At 34.1% G+C, this 18158-nt stretch overlaps 1 long non-coding RNA gene across 1 annotated transcript in view; it reads left to right on the plus strand.

The window, feature by feature from the left end:
* The window catches only part of LOC102802825 (uncharacterized), a 56127-nt gene that overhangs the window by 22639 nt on the left and 15330 nt on the right, over positions 1–18158 (plus strand). Inside the window, exon 2 of the long non-coding RNA XR_438367.3 lies at positions 534–857. This is a non-coding gene — a long non-coding RNA (uncharacterized LOC102802825). The remainder of the gene's footprint in view (positions 1–533; positions 858–18158) is intronic.

Below are 18158 nucleotides of genomic sequence, written 5' to 3' on the forward strand. Positions count from 1 at the left end.
ATAAATAATTTAGCAATAGCTAATTTCTCTTGAGTTCACAACAAATCACTGAAAAGCCACAGCTAAGTAATGCAGTTGACACAATTTGTTCAAATTTAATTTATTTGCATGTTGAAGGACATTCTGTGATTACATCAGTTCTATTTTTAGTAAGATTTCGTAATCGTGACAAACGCTATTCTGTATGAATCTTGCACGTTTTCATGAATTTTTCTATTATTTAGTATTTGCTACAGTTCTTAAATAACATGTATGAGAAAAATGTGTGAAAAATGTGACACAATTTTACTTTTAACCCATTCAATTGGTTAAAGTTAAGACATTTTCTAGAGGCTCTAAGTATCAGCTAATGGCTGCACTACAGATGTTAACGCTGACTTTCATTAAAACACAATGCATCTTCCGACATCGTTTATCTTAAGCTTGTTTCCCACTTTGCTAATTTCATTAAAACCGTCTCAAATATTTTGTTCCAGTCTATTCAATCAAATATTGACCATGTTTTTTTTCATTTTTTTTCTTTTCTTTATTAGATCTAAAATGGAAGTGTGAATTGATTGCTGCGTGTCTTTTATGAATATCAGCAGAAATCCTACCAGCGAAATGGAGACACTGCCTCATTTGGATTGTTACCATTATGGAATTGAGATCAAAAACCAAGTGGGAGTCAGTTCTTAGAGTTCTTCCATCGATTTACTCTGACTCTTTGGATTAAGTTCTTAGTTATTGCAGTCACCCCGACATGGTATCTGTGCATGAATCATTACTCCATCTGTATTGAATCGCCAAATAATTGCATCAAGAGATGATGATGGTGTGTGTGTGCCAGGTGAAATGTCTCTGCGTTATTACGAAAGGTAGGAGTGTTTTTTATCTTTGTGTATTTGTTTTTACAAATTCACAGCATGGTGGAGCTCATCTGATTTTAAAATTCCCTTCCTTTTCAAAACTCTTCCTACCAAGATTTAACCTTTTTTAATACCGAAATTTTATACACATTTTACATATTTTTGACTCCAGTGTGTGAAGCACACAATTGGGAGTCTTCACAGTTTCCCTGTGTGTGTGTCTGTTCCATGAATATCTGATGAATCGCTCGTTTCAATGATATCTGACATGCTAATATTGGTACATAGATGCATAGACCTGATCAGTTTTGAATCAAAATTGTTCATATTAATTTCCTAGTTTGCATAACAATTTTTATAAGCTTTTCCATCATTATTTCAGGTACTAATTATCTTGTAACCAATTTCTAATAACTCAGAAAAATCAGATTTCAATATAACTTGTGGTACAGGTGCTCAGGAATAAATCAGACTGCAAAACACAGATGTACAATCAAATTTATTTTCTTTGAACAATATAAACTTGTTTTCACGTTGTGCATCTCAAATACCGATAGTAGATAAATATTAGTTGCCAAACGTCTTGTTTGAAAGGCTAATTTATACTCCCAGCACACAGGAGTTCTTTCTAAGCTTTCTTTGATTCTGTAATTTAGTTACTAGTAGTGAATTTTACATCAAATAACAAATAATTCCTCGCTGACTACAGGTTCTCATCAAAATTTTGCTTTTAGAAGCTAAAAATAAAATTTGCTTGTGTCTTATGTAAATAAAAGGTATGTCTGTGGTCAAGATTTGTTTAACGATTTATACAATAAATGCAATTCGCGATTTATGTGCGCTTTAGATAGAGCAAATATGAAAATGATATTTTGACATTTTTATATATTAATATTTTAACTCTACAGTGCAAATTCATATATCGTTTTTTTTTTTTCTTATCTGTAAAAAATAAATTAAGGAATGTATTAATATGCAGTTCACACTTAATTTCCAGTCACAGAGGCTCTGTCTAGGTAAAAACAGCCTAGCAGTCGCCAGTTCTTGTAAGATCTGGCAGGTGTGATGCAGCAGCAGCAGCAGCAATTGAATTAGCTAAATTATCTGCTTTTTCTCATTGTAATATGATGTAGAAATATTTTGCTTTAAGCCTCATGTTGTTGTATGCTGATTTCTCAAATAAGCATGGTAATAATTAACCCCTATTTTACCAGAGGGTCTATGATTTTACTTACATCAGCTCATTCTACAAACAAATTTCTTCTTCTTAGAACTTACACTCATGTAATCAACATTGAAAAAACCTGATTTTGTCCTCAGTTCTAAAGCAGTATGCAAATTTATTTTAAATTATGGACGTTTATGAAGGTGTGTGCACAAGCTGTTGGCTCTGGTAGAATTTTGACCTCCAGATCATTATGTGGATGTGTATTTACTATATATCTATAATTGTTGATTTAACGTTTTCACTAAACATTCCCTCTATTCATCACAAATTCACAAAATACTTCCGTTTATAGTCTGCACTTTTCTTCGAAAAAAATTGGGACAAAAATAGCCAAATTTTTTGAGCAAAAACTTAACATTGACTCAAATTTTGTCTGTTGGCTCCAAAATTAAGTTCATTGAAGAATTTAAGAAAAACATGCAGAAAAATGTAGGCGAGAAAGTCTTGTGGTGAAATGATTAACAAGCATATCATCTATCCGGCTACATTTACAGAAGCAATAAATTTGAAACAGAATTATTATTCTTCAATCCTTTAGAATGAACTGTGCATCCCTTGGTCTGTATTTTATGGTTGTTTGTCACATCCCAGTTTCCCCGATTTATTTTGTTTTATCTTACTCATTCACTGGATTTATAGACAGAGGGAGAGATGATGTCAGTGATGTGATTATTGTACATAGTAAATATTATTACTGCTGGTAGTAGTAATTTATGAAACAATATCTGAACAGTTGGATGTAAGTTGTATCTTGTTGTGAGGATGATGGGAATTGATCGCAACATGTGCGTGTACTACTTCTTTTTGACATCATACAATTTGAGGAGCAAGGTTTTGTTTGCATTACAAACTACAAACTCTTCTTGCTTCAATCTTAATTGGTGCCTTATTTCTTGTATGTGTTGGTTATATGATTCCTCTGTCTGTGTTTAACGTTAGTACATACATGTATGTTGAACATTATGAGACCTTGATGCCTGTCATTTTGTATTCCTGGTCAGTTTCAAAATGGCCAACTGGTGGCCATTTTGTTTTAACAAATGCTGTTCCGAAGCCATATCTCTGACATGCCTTGACTGATCATGTTCAGAATTCACACAAACACCATACAATACAGTACAGTACAGTATTAATGCATGCTGTAGGCATAACATAGTAATTTGTCAATGACAACAATTCTTGTCAATAGCTTTGTACACTAAGTCTCTTCTAAACTGAACTTGGAAAATGTTTCAGTTTACTTTTTATAGAGGTCTTCTATACATAAGTTTACCTGGCAAGAATCTTTGGTTATGGACAGTGTTTGTTGAAGTTTCCATTCCAAAATAACAAAATAAAATTGTGAAGCAAATGTGACCATTTTAAAGGGTTCATCCAGGCATGCGGTCAAGAGCGGTACAAGTACTTAGGTAATGGCCTACATTCACTTAAGACTGTTTTTTTTTCTCTTACTATTTTCCTGTCCCTATGCGCTTTCACCATCAGGATCACTGACATTGTTACCATTAGTCTGCAATCATAGCCTCTTTAATTCTTTTTGGCTAAAACATTATCACCCTCGTCTATTTTGAATTGATTAGTTTTCAGTTTCTATTTTGCACATGTCCAAGCGATATCTTGACGTTTACAAGTGTCCTGAATACAAAATGGACATTGGCTGTTCTGTGTGATAATTGTACAAGAATTATGCAAGAATTTTGAACTTAACCTCTATACGTAGCTACATTTGCATGTTAATTTCGGAGAATGTTTTAAATTAAACTTTGTAGTTCAGATTCAGTAAGTTAGTGTCTTCATTGCAGGAGTAGGGCTGGCGTCTTGTCGCACACATGAAGTATTTTCAGCTCCTTCCATGTAAGGGGTTTGTACGGAAATGATGTAAGAGCCATGTGCATTAGAATGCAAAGCAAGTATGCTGTCAATAAATGATTTACATTGTCAAAGAATTCCTTGGAGACATACTGATATTGACTCAACTACGTGTTCTGATTGTTAACCCATTTAATTCATATTTTGTGCAATTACTTTTCCGTTTCGTCCTTAAAATATGTCCCTTCTCGGGCCCTTACCTCCATGTAACTATTGCCGCAGAATTCTAGACGATGCCAACATTTAGCATTGAATTTTGATATTACAAGAAATGGACTTTATTCACCTTAAACGTATGATAATTTCTTATAGAGGATAATGCAGGATTATGCACCTGTTCACAGAAGGAAAAAAACAAAACCAGGAAGTCGCTGTGCATGGAATGACCTGGGAAATAATTACACTCAGTTTTCAATGAAAATTGCTTCCCGATTGAATGACAAAAATATTATTCCTAAAAAGTTGTACCTGTTTATAGTGTATTCTAGACATAGACAGTCTTCAGGTACAGAGATTCAGCAAATACCACACTCACAACCATAATAATTCAATCACCTGCATTGTATAAAACATGGTCTTTGACAATTTCAAATCACTTTGCAATATAACATCTGCGAAAAAATAAAAATCTGAAATTCTGTTGTTATGCCATCAATCACATTTGACAGCACATTTTAAAATGCATGCATGTGATTGCCCCGGGGAAAATGTGTTCGTGTTCTGCATTGTATTACTGACTTGCCCCGTATTTGTAGAACAAAGACACCACTCTTGCTCCGCTTTAGGGTCTTAACGATTTAAATGGTGTGCGGTATGACAGTCACATTGGGCTTGACCTCTAGTTGACAATAGTGAGTGCAGCTACTCCTATACATGTGACATATTCAATTCGTAATATTAATTCAGTGTAGTTCACATTGATTGCCACACTCACCTTTTCTGAACCATCATAAGAAGTGACAGGCTCTATTGAAATTATAAAAACAGGAATTTATACTAATTATAGTGTTTTATTATTACACTTTCTGTATTTCATTCATGATGTGTATTTCAGTGGTTGTGGAAAGAGGGGGGGGGGTTGTAACATTGCTAACCAATCACATTGAGGTTCTATATCCTTGTATATAAATTCTACTTTATACTGATTATCAGATGTAGTGAGTAGTAGACTTTCAGATTGCAATGTCTTCAGTCATAAATTACTATTATCATGGATCATGCTTTCTCGCATTTAAATGACGTTGTTAAGCATTATATATTGTCACCTCTTATTCTAGTCTCGTATGTGGTGTTTAGCAATAACCCCCTGCTAAAAGTATTTCACGAGATATTGCACTGCATCAGATGTAATAAAGTGAGCCCTGGAACTAGCATTATACCTTTTGAGATGCTGTACATCAAGTGGCAGCCTCAATTCCAACATGCCAAAGTTATGCTAATTTTCAAATTTGATTTCTTTATGGAGTCTTTGAATAATTTGAGGCTGTCATAATAAAAAAAAATGTCAGTTGCTGAATAGCAACGTCCACACCACTATATTGTACAGGGTCAGCAAATTTGTTGTTGGCCCTGGTACTAGCATTATACCTTTTGAGATACTGTGGAATACTTTATTTTCGCTGGAATTAATTTTTGCTGAAAAGGCTTTTCGGGCATTTTGTATGGAATTTATTTTCACTGATTTTTGATGAGTTTAATGTAAAATATAGGAAAAAAAGTATATTCGCTGAATTTTATTTTCACGGAATCATCCCTTCAGCGAAAATAGCGAAAATAAATTCCAAGCGAAAATAAAGTATTCTACAGTACATGAGTTTTGAGTTTGTTTTCCCAGCATAAAACAAAATGAAAGCCAATTTTCAAAAAATAGCTTTAAATAACAATTACCCCAAGCTTGCACTGTATTCATAGCGCTGATACACTGGTATAATAAAATTTTGGTTATACCGGTACATGTACATACTTGTTTTTCTCATGGACTGTATGGAAACCACAGTGCTACTGCATTTGCTCTATTGGTAGTATATGTGCTCTAGTAAATGTTCAAAATAAGTCTTATTTTAATGATCAAGCATACAATAAAAACAATTTTTGGCTTTCTATTGTAGATGTGCTTCTAATATTTTCTCTATTAGTAGTGTATGTGCTTGCAGAGTTATGTCTATGGTTATAATTCATATTTTAATGTAAATAGTAAATGAAATTTTTTGCTTCTAATAGAGCAATATCAACTTTGTACTTCAACCAGCTGGAGGTGATACGTGTAATACTGTATTTGCTCTATATTCTGTAGAAACCAAACCAGCAATAACTATGTTGAATGTCACATGTAATAACAATTGAATTTTTATTTTATTTGAATGATTTTGTTGTTACTCTACAATTAGTGTCAATGACAGGAAATAAATGCCCCTTGTAACAGAGCAAACACAGTAGCTGTGATGGTACCCTCATCTAAGGTACTTCAACTAATTTGTTTACAGCAGATAGTTCAAAGAATTTAACAAATTACCAATGATTTGGGAGCTTGTCTTCATATCAAAGTGTACTAATGTTTAGAATAAAGGCAATGGCTATAGAGTTGTGCAATAACTTGTCGCATGTAAGCAATTTCTCAGTCTCTAATATCTAACTAACCAGTAAATAATGATAAACTATGTATTGAAGTCACGTCTTTCTTTGCCTCCTTTGTGAAATTAAATGGGAAGATACTTTTTTTTTTTAATTCTTTAGTTTTATTACTAATTCCAAAAATACTTTTGTCTATTTTTGGGTGCTACTTTAAAGATAGATATGGCTAACATTTGACACAGGAATTTTCACAAGGTTATTCCATATAAATGCCTATTTGTAGGTATAACCAATATATAACCAATTTTCAATTAAAAATGGTGAACACTAACACTGTAAAGAAACTATTGTGTCATTGTCTCCATTGGAACAAATTTATTTTCTTCATTATTTATTTGATAGCGCCTTAGTCATATTCTTAATGAGGCTTGCGTCAAATTAAATATTACTGTGTATATGTCATCTTTTTGAGCTCCGCTGTTGACTTATCATATGAGTGATTGTTCGTTGTCGTCTGATTGCTTTGATGTTATACATGTAGGTACCTCAGATAGACCTCTCTCAGATTTGTTCATTTTTGTGATATCTTCAGTTTTTTAATTGAAATTTGCATTGCTAACAGTGGAGCTATCTCAGCCAAAAAGTTAAAAGCCATGGGAATACCAAAAATCAATTTCCATGCTATAGAATGGCATATCTATGCAGTCACACATACTCAGTAGCACAAAATATTTCCCTTTATACTGCTTTGAAACATTTGTCTTTGCTTTATTATGTGCATGTGATAAGAACATTGTCATAATAATGCATTGTGGTATAGAACCAGGTCAGTTTGGGGTACAGTGGGTAAATGGTGAGAAATTTTGCAAGTCAGCAGAATTTCTCTCACCGAATCAGATAAGAAATTCTTATCGTTAATTGTGGAACAAATTTCCTTTTGAAATGGATGAAGATCCATTCTTTCAACTAAATGGGGAGGGACAGAAGAATAAACTATTTAATGTTTATATTTAAAAGTCACTGAGTTCTTTAAAACATGGTATTGAAAAAAAAAAGAAGAATGCACTGGATTTTGAATGCTCAAGACTGTTTCATCCTTTTCACCACCAGTTCTCTCTTTTCATCACAAATTCACAAAATAGTCTTGTAAACTGAAAATTGACTCAAATTTCGTCTGTTGGCTCAAAAATTATGGTTCATTTCCAGAAATATTGAAGAATACAAGAAAAAAGTGCTGAAAAATGTTGGCAAAAAAGCCTAGTGGGGAAAAGTTCCAACCTCGGACAGTTCTACATTTTACACATTACATTAGTTTATTAGTCACCGTTCGGACGCAGTTTGAAAACAGGGACTTATGGTTTAACCTCTGTGCGTCCTTGTGTGCGTCCGGACCTATATCTTAGATATGCCTGGACTGATTAAATTCAAACTTCACTCATACATAATATTATACATATGCACATCAATTTGTTTCTTGATCTGATTCAAGATGGCTGAATGGCGGCCATTTTTGTGCTAAAAAATTAGTAAATTATTAATGGATGGATTTTGCCAATTTGTTTTAATGAATGCAGTTTTGGTGCCATATCTCTGCCTTGCTTTGACTGATTATGTTCAAATTTTATGTATTCATTAAAGATCATGTCATAGATGTACAAATTTGTTTTACTATCTGATTCAAAATGGCCGAATGGCGGTCATTTTTTTGCTGAAAAATCATCTAAATCAAGGATTTATGGATGGATTTTGTTCAAACTTGGTGCATATGATGGACAATATTGGACCTTGATGCGCGTCATTTTGTTTCTCATATCAGATTTAAAATGGCCAACTGGGGCCATTTTGTTTTAATAAATGTGGTTCTAGAGCCGTATCTTTGACATGACTTGACTGATTATGTTATAGATGTACAGATGTATTCAACTGGTGGCTATTTTGTTTTAATTAAATCTGTTCTACAGCAATATCTCTCAATATGGACAAGTACTTGTTTGACGATCAGATACAATATAACTGATCTGACATGTTTATTTTTGAATATATTACTATAAACAAAATTATATATCTTAAGTTTGATAACTAACGGGGACTGTGCCATGCATGGCTTGTTCATCTTAGCATGTTATACATAATATTTATTAGCTGAAAGCGAGAATATATAACATTCAACATTTACTAACAAAAACTTAAGGATTTTGACAAAACCTAAGCATCATTTTAGAAACATGTGAATTAATAACTATTCAACAGTATTTATATACCTTTAGTCTGATTTAGCATTTGATTTTTTGTGCCAAGTCGAACGAGACCAGGGCAATGTTTCCTTACAGACATCTAAATTTAAAATTGGTGATAATTCAGAGAGAGAGAGAGAGAGCAAGCAAGCAGAGTCTATCATCTGTTAGGTATCAGATATGTATTGAATGCCTTTTTTCTGCCCTTTAAATTTGCAGGGAACAGCTGTTCCTGCTAGCTTCCATACTTGGGATGTGCCGGCTGTTTGCATTCAGAGTAGTGCTCCTTTGAATGAAGGCCCTTCTGTAGGTGTGCTGGAATGCACAGGTCATGTATTAATCATGTGATCTCTGCTGCTATTTATTTATTATTATTAAAAGTAACGTTATATATTTGTTTTCTTTCTTATGTATCTTGTATTTCAATTGCACTTCCCAAATTATTCTGTCATCGCTCCTATCTTTTTGTGATTTCTGTACACATATACTCACACCCCTACTGTTATATATTCTTTTTCTGCTATGTGCAACTGTCAGTTACATTTATAGTTTCAGACAACATCCACAAAGCAGTTGTCATCTGTTCCTATCAGAGCTGTGAAGAATCCGTTACCAGCTGGTACATAAAAAAAATGCTTCCATTTGAGATTTCCTTTTATGGTGACAGGCCTATGCATTATTGTGGGAGTCATTAAATGTGAGGCCAGTACTGGATTCGAATAGAATATTTATTATAATGCTAAAACGTATAAATATTTAATGTTGAGGACTGGTGCTGAATCCAAAATTTGGAGAGTACAATATTCACTAATTCACTGTTCATCGTCCAGATGAAAACACTAGTGACCAATTAATTGGTCTCTGTCTTGCTCGTTAGTCTGCCCATCCTGACTTATCGTCAATTCATGCCGTCACCTTTCGTTTTTTGGTATATCTTTGCAGTGTGGAACTTTTTGAATTTCAATATTATATTAATAGTGATAAGTTCATCAATATATAAGACGACGTCCCAAATTTTGTATGGATGACATTTTGGCAGCCAGCAATGATTTTGCTGATGAAGATGATCTTTTCGGTAGTTGTCTCCATAAATATACTGTGTGTGCTACTATTGCCATTTCAAACTCTCCATCCCTACCAATTTGCATATTGGTATTATCTGCTGCAGTATGTATGCTCGAATCAATTATTTCCCATGACGACTTGTAGTATGTATTCCGTAGTTGCTCTAATAGTAGCACTCGCATCAATGAGAGAGATGTGTTTATGATCATAATAAGTCCTATTGTTATACATCTGTCACTGTAATGCCATAAGTTACAGCGTGCCGTAATTTTGCGGTATTGCACTGGGTATTTTCATCCTACCATATTAGGAAACACTAATACTAAATAGGGAATGATTATGTGCGTAAGAGTCCTCTAATAATAAAAACAAACACGGCTGCCCCAGGGTTTTATTGGACCACACACAAAGAAGTTCTTTTTGGATTTCGGCATTCTCATAATGTATCCTTTGGAGGAAATTATGTATAATAATACCAGGGGTAAGGTTATTATGAGGATACCGAAAAGTATGCAATTAGACAGTACACGGTCACATCGACCTCCGCTGCGTGTTGGTTGATACTCTTGCTGTACTGTCTTAGTGCATACTTTGCAGTATCCTCGTAATAACCTCATATTATATAAAATAACCCTTTAAATATTGTCATGTGATTTATCACCAACATTTCTTGAATATTATGAGTGTAGCATTCTACCTCAATAACAATTGCCAAGTGAACACATACTGACTGATAATGAGGATGATATGACAGCCAAGTGAAATATACTGCGTTTGGAGTGATTCAAAATCTGTCTGGGGAAATAGACGTGTATTATCATGCGAATACAACCAGTCAATATACGTGTTTTAACATATCGCATTCTGCAAGCATACACAAGCAAGGATACATGGTAAATTAATAATAGGTTGTTTATGTTGTACTGCACCCTTACTTGTGTTCTTTTAACTTGAATAACATCACATCATAGTGAATACTTTTTTTGTAGCCAATATTGTTTGAAATACAGCTGGCCATTGGTTTGCTATTAAACTAGGAAGGAGTCACCATCAGTCAGGGATTTTAGCAATATTTTTATTGAATAGTAACAGCACTAGTTACCACTTTCTTAGTCGATAGTGAATTCTCAGTCTTGATTCATTCAGCCAACTCTTCTCTGACAAAAGTTGTAATCATGGAAACTTGTCATATGCTTCACATAGGGCTGCTGAAACAGTCTCGTCTATGCAGATAGTTCAAATGTGCTGTCACCCAAGGGAAATAAATTCACTTGCGCAAGAAATGATGCAGAAATCATGTGACTAGTATTGTCCAATCACTGCACAGAATTTGAACCTTTTAAAAAAGTACAACAGGACTCTGTACTCAGTGTCTCACTGTCCAAATCGTGCATTCTTATAATTTGAAAACTCATCAACTCTGATTAACATAAATAATGTTATTGACCCTTTCACAAAATGATTTTTTTTTTCAATATTTTATCAAAATTTCTGTAGCCAATTGAAAAACGAAGTAAATTACCAATCAAAGAAATTAATGACAAATACATACAATTTTGCAAACTGTTGCACTAACAATTTCGCAGAAAAAAATGAAGGCACTCAAAAGGTTAAAGACATCTGATACAACCGCTAATAGTTTGAATTGGTTGTGTGTAGCTGAGTATGCATGTTATTTAAAGCAGGTGATAATGACTAACTAGCGCTGCTATTCATAGTAAGCCGGGAAGTTGTACCGCTCATTTGATGCTGAAATGCACAGATAATGATGCCATTGTCAAGAGTTCAACACGGAATCTTGTAATTCAACATGAATTTTATTAACATTTCATTCAAATCATACTGCGTATATTCGTGTGTACAGCTTTACTCATTAATCCGTGTTCTGATTCGTATTTAATTAAACTAAATCGGCCGGTATTCATTTTTTTTCTTCTTTTTTTCCCTCAATATGAAACTACTTTATGCATTTAGGTACATAATTGTTGTGAGAGTCTGTTCACTGCAACCTTGATTAAATTGTGATGTCAGTGAGTCACCCCTTGTGTGGCATATATATATATATGCTTGTACCTAAGTGATACTTCTGTTTTATTGGCCATGACTACTATCATGTAGCAATCAATATTGCTAGAGAGTTTGACAGGAACTGTGGGAGATAACTGTAATATATGTGTTTCACTTCTTGGGATTATTAATAAATTAATATCTACTGTTAGCAGTATAAGGTTTTTGACCTTTCACAGTACATCTAATTAGATATATAAATAAATTGCAGTCTGAACTAAAATATCATTAGTATCACAGTTGTCCTAGTATAACATTCTGTAATTACTTATTAAAATATGCCTTATGTTGTGTTCATACTCCGGCAAGTGTTGTATAAGGGTTGTGCAAATTCTTGATTTTCAGTGAGTGACCAATCTGTGATAAAGATGCAAAGTATCAATTCACTTGTTTTATATGCTTTTGGAGTGACACTCACTTTACGAAAATGTGAACGAAATTTGTGTTTTATTTCTGTACATTTCTCTGGATGTGTTTTTCTAATCCTATCACGTTTAGTGAGCTATGTTTTCTGAGGTGGACAATTGGCAAAAAAAAAATAATGGCTGACATATACAGATTTCTGACAGACCGTCAATGTTTGCGCAGCAACATTCTTATATATTACAAGTGTCAATTCATTGACGCATTAAGACGATACCGAACGTATCATAAAATATTAAAATTCAGCCGACATATCCTCGACGGACATTGCTTGTCCTTCAGTTTCATTTAGTGCATTAAAGGCAGTGTTGTGTATGTACATGAAATTTATCTGTTTTAAAGCTAATGTCTTGAAATAAATGGCCATGTTATGGGTGGGAGAGTTCTATTTTAATGTCGCTGTTCAATTGTTGACTCCTGACATGTGTAAGTGAGTGGATGGGTGGAGTTGAAAACACCTTGTAGATGGGTGGAGTTGAAAACACCTTGTAGATGGGTGGAGTTGAAAACACCTTGTGGATGGGTGGAGTTGAAAACACCTTGTAGATGGGTGGAGTTGAAAACACCTTGTGGATGGGTGGAGTTGAAAACACCTTGTGGATGGGTGGAGTTGAAAACACCTTGTAGATGGGTGGAGTTGAAAACACCTTGTGGATGGGTGGAGTTGAAAACACCTTGTGGATGGGTGGAGTTGAAAACACCTTGTGGATGGGTGGAGTTGAAAACACCTTGTGGATGGGTGGAGTTGAAAACACCTTGTGGATGGGTGGAGTTGAAAACACCCGTTGTCTTGTACAATACTGATGCATGTCTGCTCGGACATGATACAGCAGTACAGATTCAAGTAATTCCTGATTATATACAGTTCTCCTGTCAAGGCTCACCTCCCATCTTGCTACAGTACATATAGTTTACCAATAACAGCCAACAGTTAAGTCAACTGTGATATATGCCCTGCTCTTCGGTTAATATTAGCACTTTTTCCCCCCCATTTTTGCATCCCTTTAAAATTGGTGTTGTAAATGTCAAAGCATTGATTCTGTGTGATGAGTTGTCTTATTTGTAGTACCAGGTTGTTAACATGATAAATGGTTTCATTAAATATTTTAATAACTAATCTATATATCAGTGTGAATAAATTTGACTCGTTAGCATAATATTGATGTCACAATTAAACTAGTATTTCTATTTCTCACAATTGTGAAATGTGGCTTGAAAAATGGATTATTTCATTATATTATTGAAACTTCATTCGAATTCATCCTGCATCGCTGTCTCATTTTCTAGACATGTACATCGCATGTCTTAATCATCACAGGTAGTTTCCTTTCCGGATTGTCAACCAGTTCTATGATTTCATTTCTAATTCATGATTTGGTTGCCGTCATCCACTGGGTATATTCTCTGAGGCTAAGATAAAGTTGCTCTTGATATTAGTATTCAGTTGAGTGAAACAGAGATCTCTTGTCCCCATCTGCTGCTCATTTCTAGATTATTCTTACATATAATTTATGTCCACTCAATCTGTGTAGAATTTTTTTTTGGTGTGTGTGTGTGTGTGTGTGTGTGTGTGTGTGTGTGTGTGTGTGTGTGTGTGCGTGCGTGCGTGTGTGCGCGTGTGTGCGTGGAGGGGTTCAAGTAAAACAGCTGTAATTAATTATGATTAAGCCCCAATAGTCATGCTAAAAATATCATCTTTTGAATTGTCATGATGTGTATTCAGTATGGTAAGTCAGAGGTCTTTACTACGCACCTATTACTAAAATTCCGGTTGCAGCTGCTGGATTTTTAAATTTGTTGACATTCTATCTGCAGCATAGACTATATTCCTAAAACCACAGACATGGATGAAATTAGCAGCAGCCCAAGGCACACTGACTACTAACTCTTGTTTTAGGGCTATCATTATTAGCCTAACTGTGCTACTTGACGTTTACAAAGTAATAACACCCGTGTTTTTACAATCACTAATTTTTAAAGGGTGTCCTCTATAAATTGAGTTGTGTGACATTTATTTATGCTCACACTTGTTCGCAAATTCTAAGTACCTACCAAACAGGATGGACTACCCAATATAACCACAGGACTACCAGCTTCTAAATATTTTTGCCCAGCATGCTTCTAAGAAATGTTTTTAATTTCGAGCCCTGTCAGAGAATTTATTCTAAATGAAGCAGTTCCTGGTGACCATGTTGCGAATGACAATGAAATGTTGTCATCAAATTTATTGCAATTTGCAGCTCCTTGTATATATCTGTTTCAGACAGGTTTGTGTCTAATAAATAAAACTAAAAATAATGTAATTAAAGTAGCAGTATTATTGAAAGCTATTTGAAATAAAAAAAAATCCTAATGGACAAAAAAATGATTTTTTATTACCAATTGTTTAACCTCAATGAGCCATAGAACTAAAAATGTAATAAAAAACAATTTGAAATGCTTGTTGTTGACAGAATAAGGATGAATGTCTTGAACCATGAGGGCGTTCTTAAGACACGTACTGAACTAACCTTTAAAGTTTTATGTTGGCATTTCACTTTAAAAGTGCCTGTAGGTCAGTTATATAAGTTCTTTAATTTCTCATTGAAATCGAAAGATAAAAAAAACTGTGTATGTAATTCCCATTAAATATACTTAAATGACAGAGGTGTTGTCCACATTCAAAAATGTAGTATTCCAGTGATCCAGAATACAATATATTGGTAGTGCTTTTATTGGAATAATAGGTAGTCAATTTTGAGATTAAAATTGGGAGTTGTATCATTGTATTGTTTTATGTCCATCTCTGTGCAGTGATCTTGTGCTCTGTTATAAAGATATATTTTTTATTACATCTATAAAACTACTGCTTCTCTAAAAATTATTTGAATTTGCATCAATTTTTCAGAATTGAGGCCCTGTCAGAATTACCGTACATGCACTTGGCATAGTCATACTAGAACCCAATTTGAAAGACTATGTTGTGCTAATTGCTCTCTTGGCATTGTAATGATGCAGTAAGTAGATTGAAATCTCTAAAGATTCTCTGTCATTTACTGATAAGTGGTTGTTGTTTTTTTTAAATTACATTGGTGGAGCTATATTTGTGTTCTCTTGCCCCAGGGGGGTTACATTTAATGTGAAAAATTAGAAATACCTCTAGCCAGACAGGCATAGGTTATCATTTAAGACAGTTCTTGGTGTGCCTTATTTGTATATAGCTACCCTGGGAGTTCACTTAATTAATAAAATGTTAGCGCAGGAGGATATCACATGACTTAATACTCTTCAAAATTTCCACAGAGTATGATGTTAATTTGAAAGGATTTGCTTTTAATTCTAAGCATTGTACAATGTTGTTCCATCACGTCTCTTCCCATATTTGTACAAAGCTATCTTGAGTGTTTATTATACCTGGGTTCTTGACTATGGTTTCCCCAGGAAGACACAGCTAGTTTATCTTGTCCTCCTTGGGGTCTTATGCTGTGTTGTGTTGTATTGTTATGCAAATAGCTTTCTTTCTTGGCGGTGGATCAGGTTCAATATGTTCTAAGTGAAGCGTGTTTGCTTTTTTTTTTTTTATCACAGTTGAAGGGGCATCTCAGTAATCACTGAATGAATTTAATTATCTATTTAAAATTAAAATAGTATTAGAACAAAATAATGTTATATCATGTTTATTCTGAGGTGTAATTTCAAGCTTCAAACCATGCAAGCATTTTAATACTGTAATGTTTTGTTAATGCCTTGTGTGTGATAATTTCCTTGTCAGTTATTCCTAATCGGCACTGTGAAATGAACTAGTTAATATGATAGGTACCATTACTGAGATTATAGCAGTAGGTCAAGTTTAAGGTCAGTCTTGAGTAGTTTTAAGTTTCAGTAATCTGTTCCTTCCATAGGATTCTCTGGCATGTCACTTAGTAATGTGATCGGCTGCTTATATGCAAAGTCCATCTTATGAACAAGAATCACATCTGTCTCCAGTCTTTTACAAGTTATTTCACACCTGCTGAATTGATTTTTTTCTGATTACTGGTAACACATGGCTGGGCAAATGCTCTAGAGAGCATAGTGATTTTGTAATTATTATACAGCCACCAACTTTGTGAACTGTTAACTGATTAGTGTACTATTGGACCAGTGCATGGAAAAAACAAATAAACAAGGAATAATAAATACTAGTTTCCATGAGAATGATGACTTTTTTAGTGTTAATTTCTATTCTTGTATCCCAAATTGTTTCTTCAGACTTTCTATTTGTCAGAACAGCGAATAATTTCGCAGCAATTATTGAAATACCTGTGACAAAAATTGTGCCCGCATCCATCGTAAATAGATAGTTCGCAACAATGAATCCAATAATGTGCTGCATCACAGTCTATGAAATTTCTTCATCATATGATAGAGGGACAGTGCTAGGCTTAATTCATATATTCTCTGAATAATTTTCATATGTCTATTACCTTACTGACTTTACAGCAAAACGACAGCTAGGCTGGTAGATGCTTGTGATACATATTGTTGGTTAGGACAGAATATAAATGACAATATCCCTCACCTGAGCTATTCAGTGTAATGTATACAGAATGTTGCTCCTTATTAATTTACTAATTTATTGGAAAAAAAGCAACAACAATAACTTGGACTATAACCGGTCTATATACATGTACTTCTTTACATATGGGGTAACTCATTTAAAGCTGCAGGATTTATCCAGTCTTCCATTTTGAGCGCAATAATTTTTCCCAGCAACATTTTAATGGATTTGAAATTGTGAATGGTGACAAATGTTGGCTAAGGGTCTCAAAGGGTTAATCCTGCAGTCAGATTATACTGATAACCCCTGGTAGTATGGAGTCATAACTTCAAGCAAGAATGAATATCAACTTATTATTGATTTTTTTCTGCCTTGACCTGCTTCTTATTCTGTCTTCATCCCATAAAGCTGCTTGTTTGTAAAATAGGCAAATATAGCAGTATTCTAAGAAGAAAATTACAAAGGCTTAAAAGCCCTAACCCTAAATTTAAAAATGGACTGGTCGTTATATAATTTATTGAAATTATACATCTGTGGTTTTTGATCGAATTGATTCCAGTCTGACTTACTTGTATGTTGTAATAGATTGATATCACGCTTTTTTTTTTCATGCCACGCTAAGCTTCACATCATATACTGGGGTAGTTCGTTTTTTTTTTCCTACACATCAACTTCTAATGAGAGGCTATGAATCATCTGTTTATTTATTTATTATGGTTTTCTCATGCAAGTCGATAAGTACGAAAGGTGTATTAGTCGCCTAGATTTTTTAGAAAACCAACACACAAACATTTTACTTTCGAGTGAGTGGTGCCTAATAATGCAATCAACTTAAATATTGATCGCACAATTTTCGGCATCATTATATTTATCATTTTTTATTATTCTTTTTTTTTCTGCCAACTGAAAAGAAGTTTATCATGTTCCTCATTCAAATTACAATGTAATTCTTCATTCTCGAATTACCGTCAGACGTGATGCAATTCTGTTTGCATATACGTAACCTACCTAGCAAGGGGAGAGGGTAGGACAAAAATCCAAAGAACACTGGCAGACATGCAACCCCCGGAAGAAGTCAGCGTCATGTTTTTGAAGATAGCGGAGTGAGTGTGCGTGGGTACAAACTAGGGCAGCTAGAAGAACTATTTAAGACAGCTGAGAAACCAAATTTCTAGTTGAAAAAGATGATTTTTCAGAGAAAATGCACTGAATTAGAAATGGTACGTGTGTGTTTTGCATAGTGAATATGACTGTGACATAGTTTTTCAACTCCCAAAATACCTGCAAAAAATATGAAAATATTACACTATAGCCAAAGATACTTTGCATGCTCA

This window comes from Saccoglossus kowalevskii, chromosome 1 (assembly GCF_978046115.1).
Source record: "Saccoglossus kowalevskii chromosome 1, keSacKowa6.1, whole genome shotgun sequence".
Lineage (NCBI taxonomy): Eukaryota > Metazoa > Hemichordata > Enteropneusta > Harrimaniidae > Saccoglossus > Saccoglossus kowalevskii.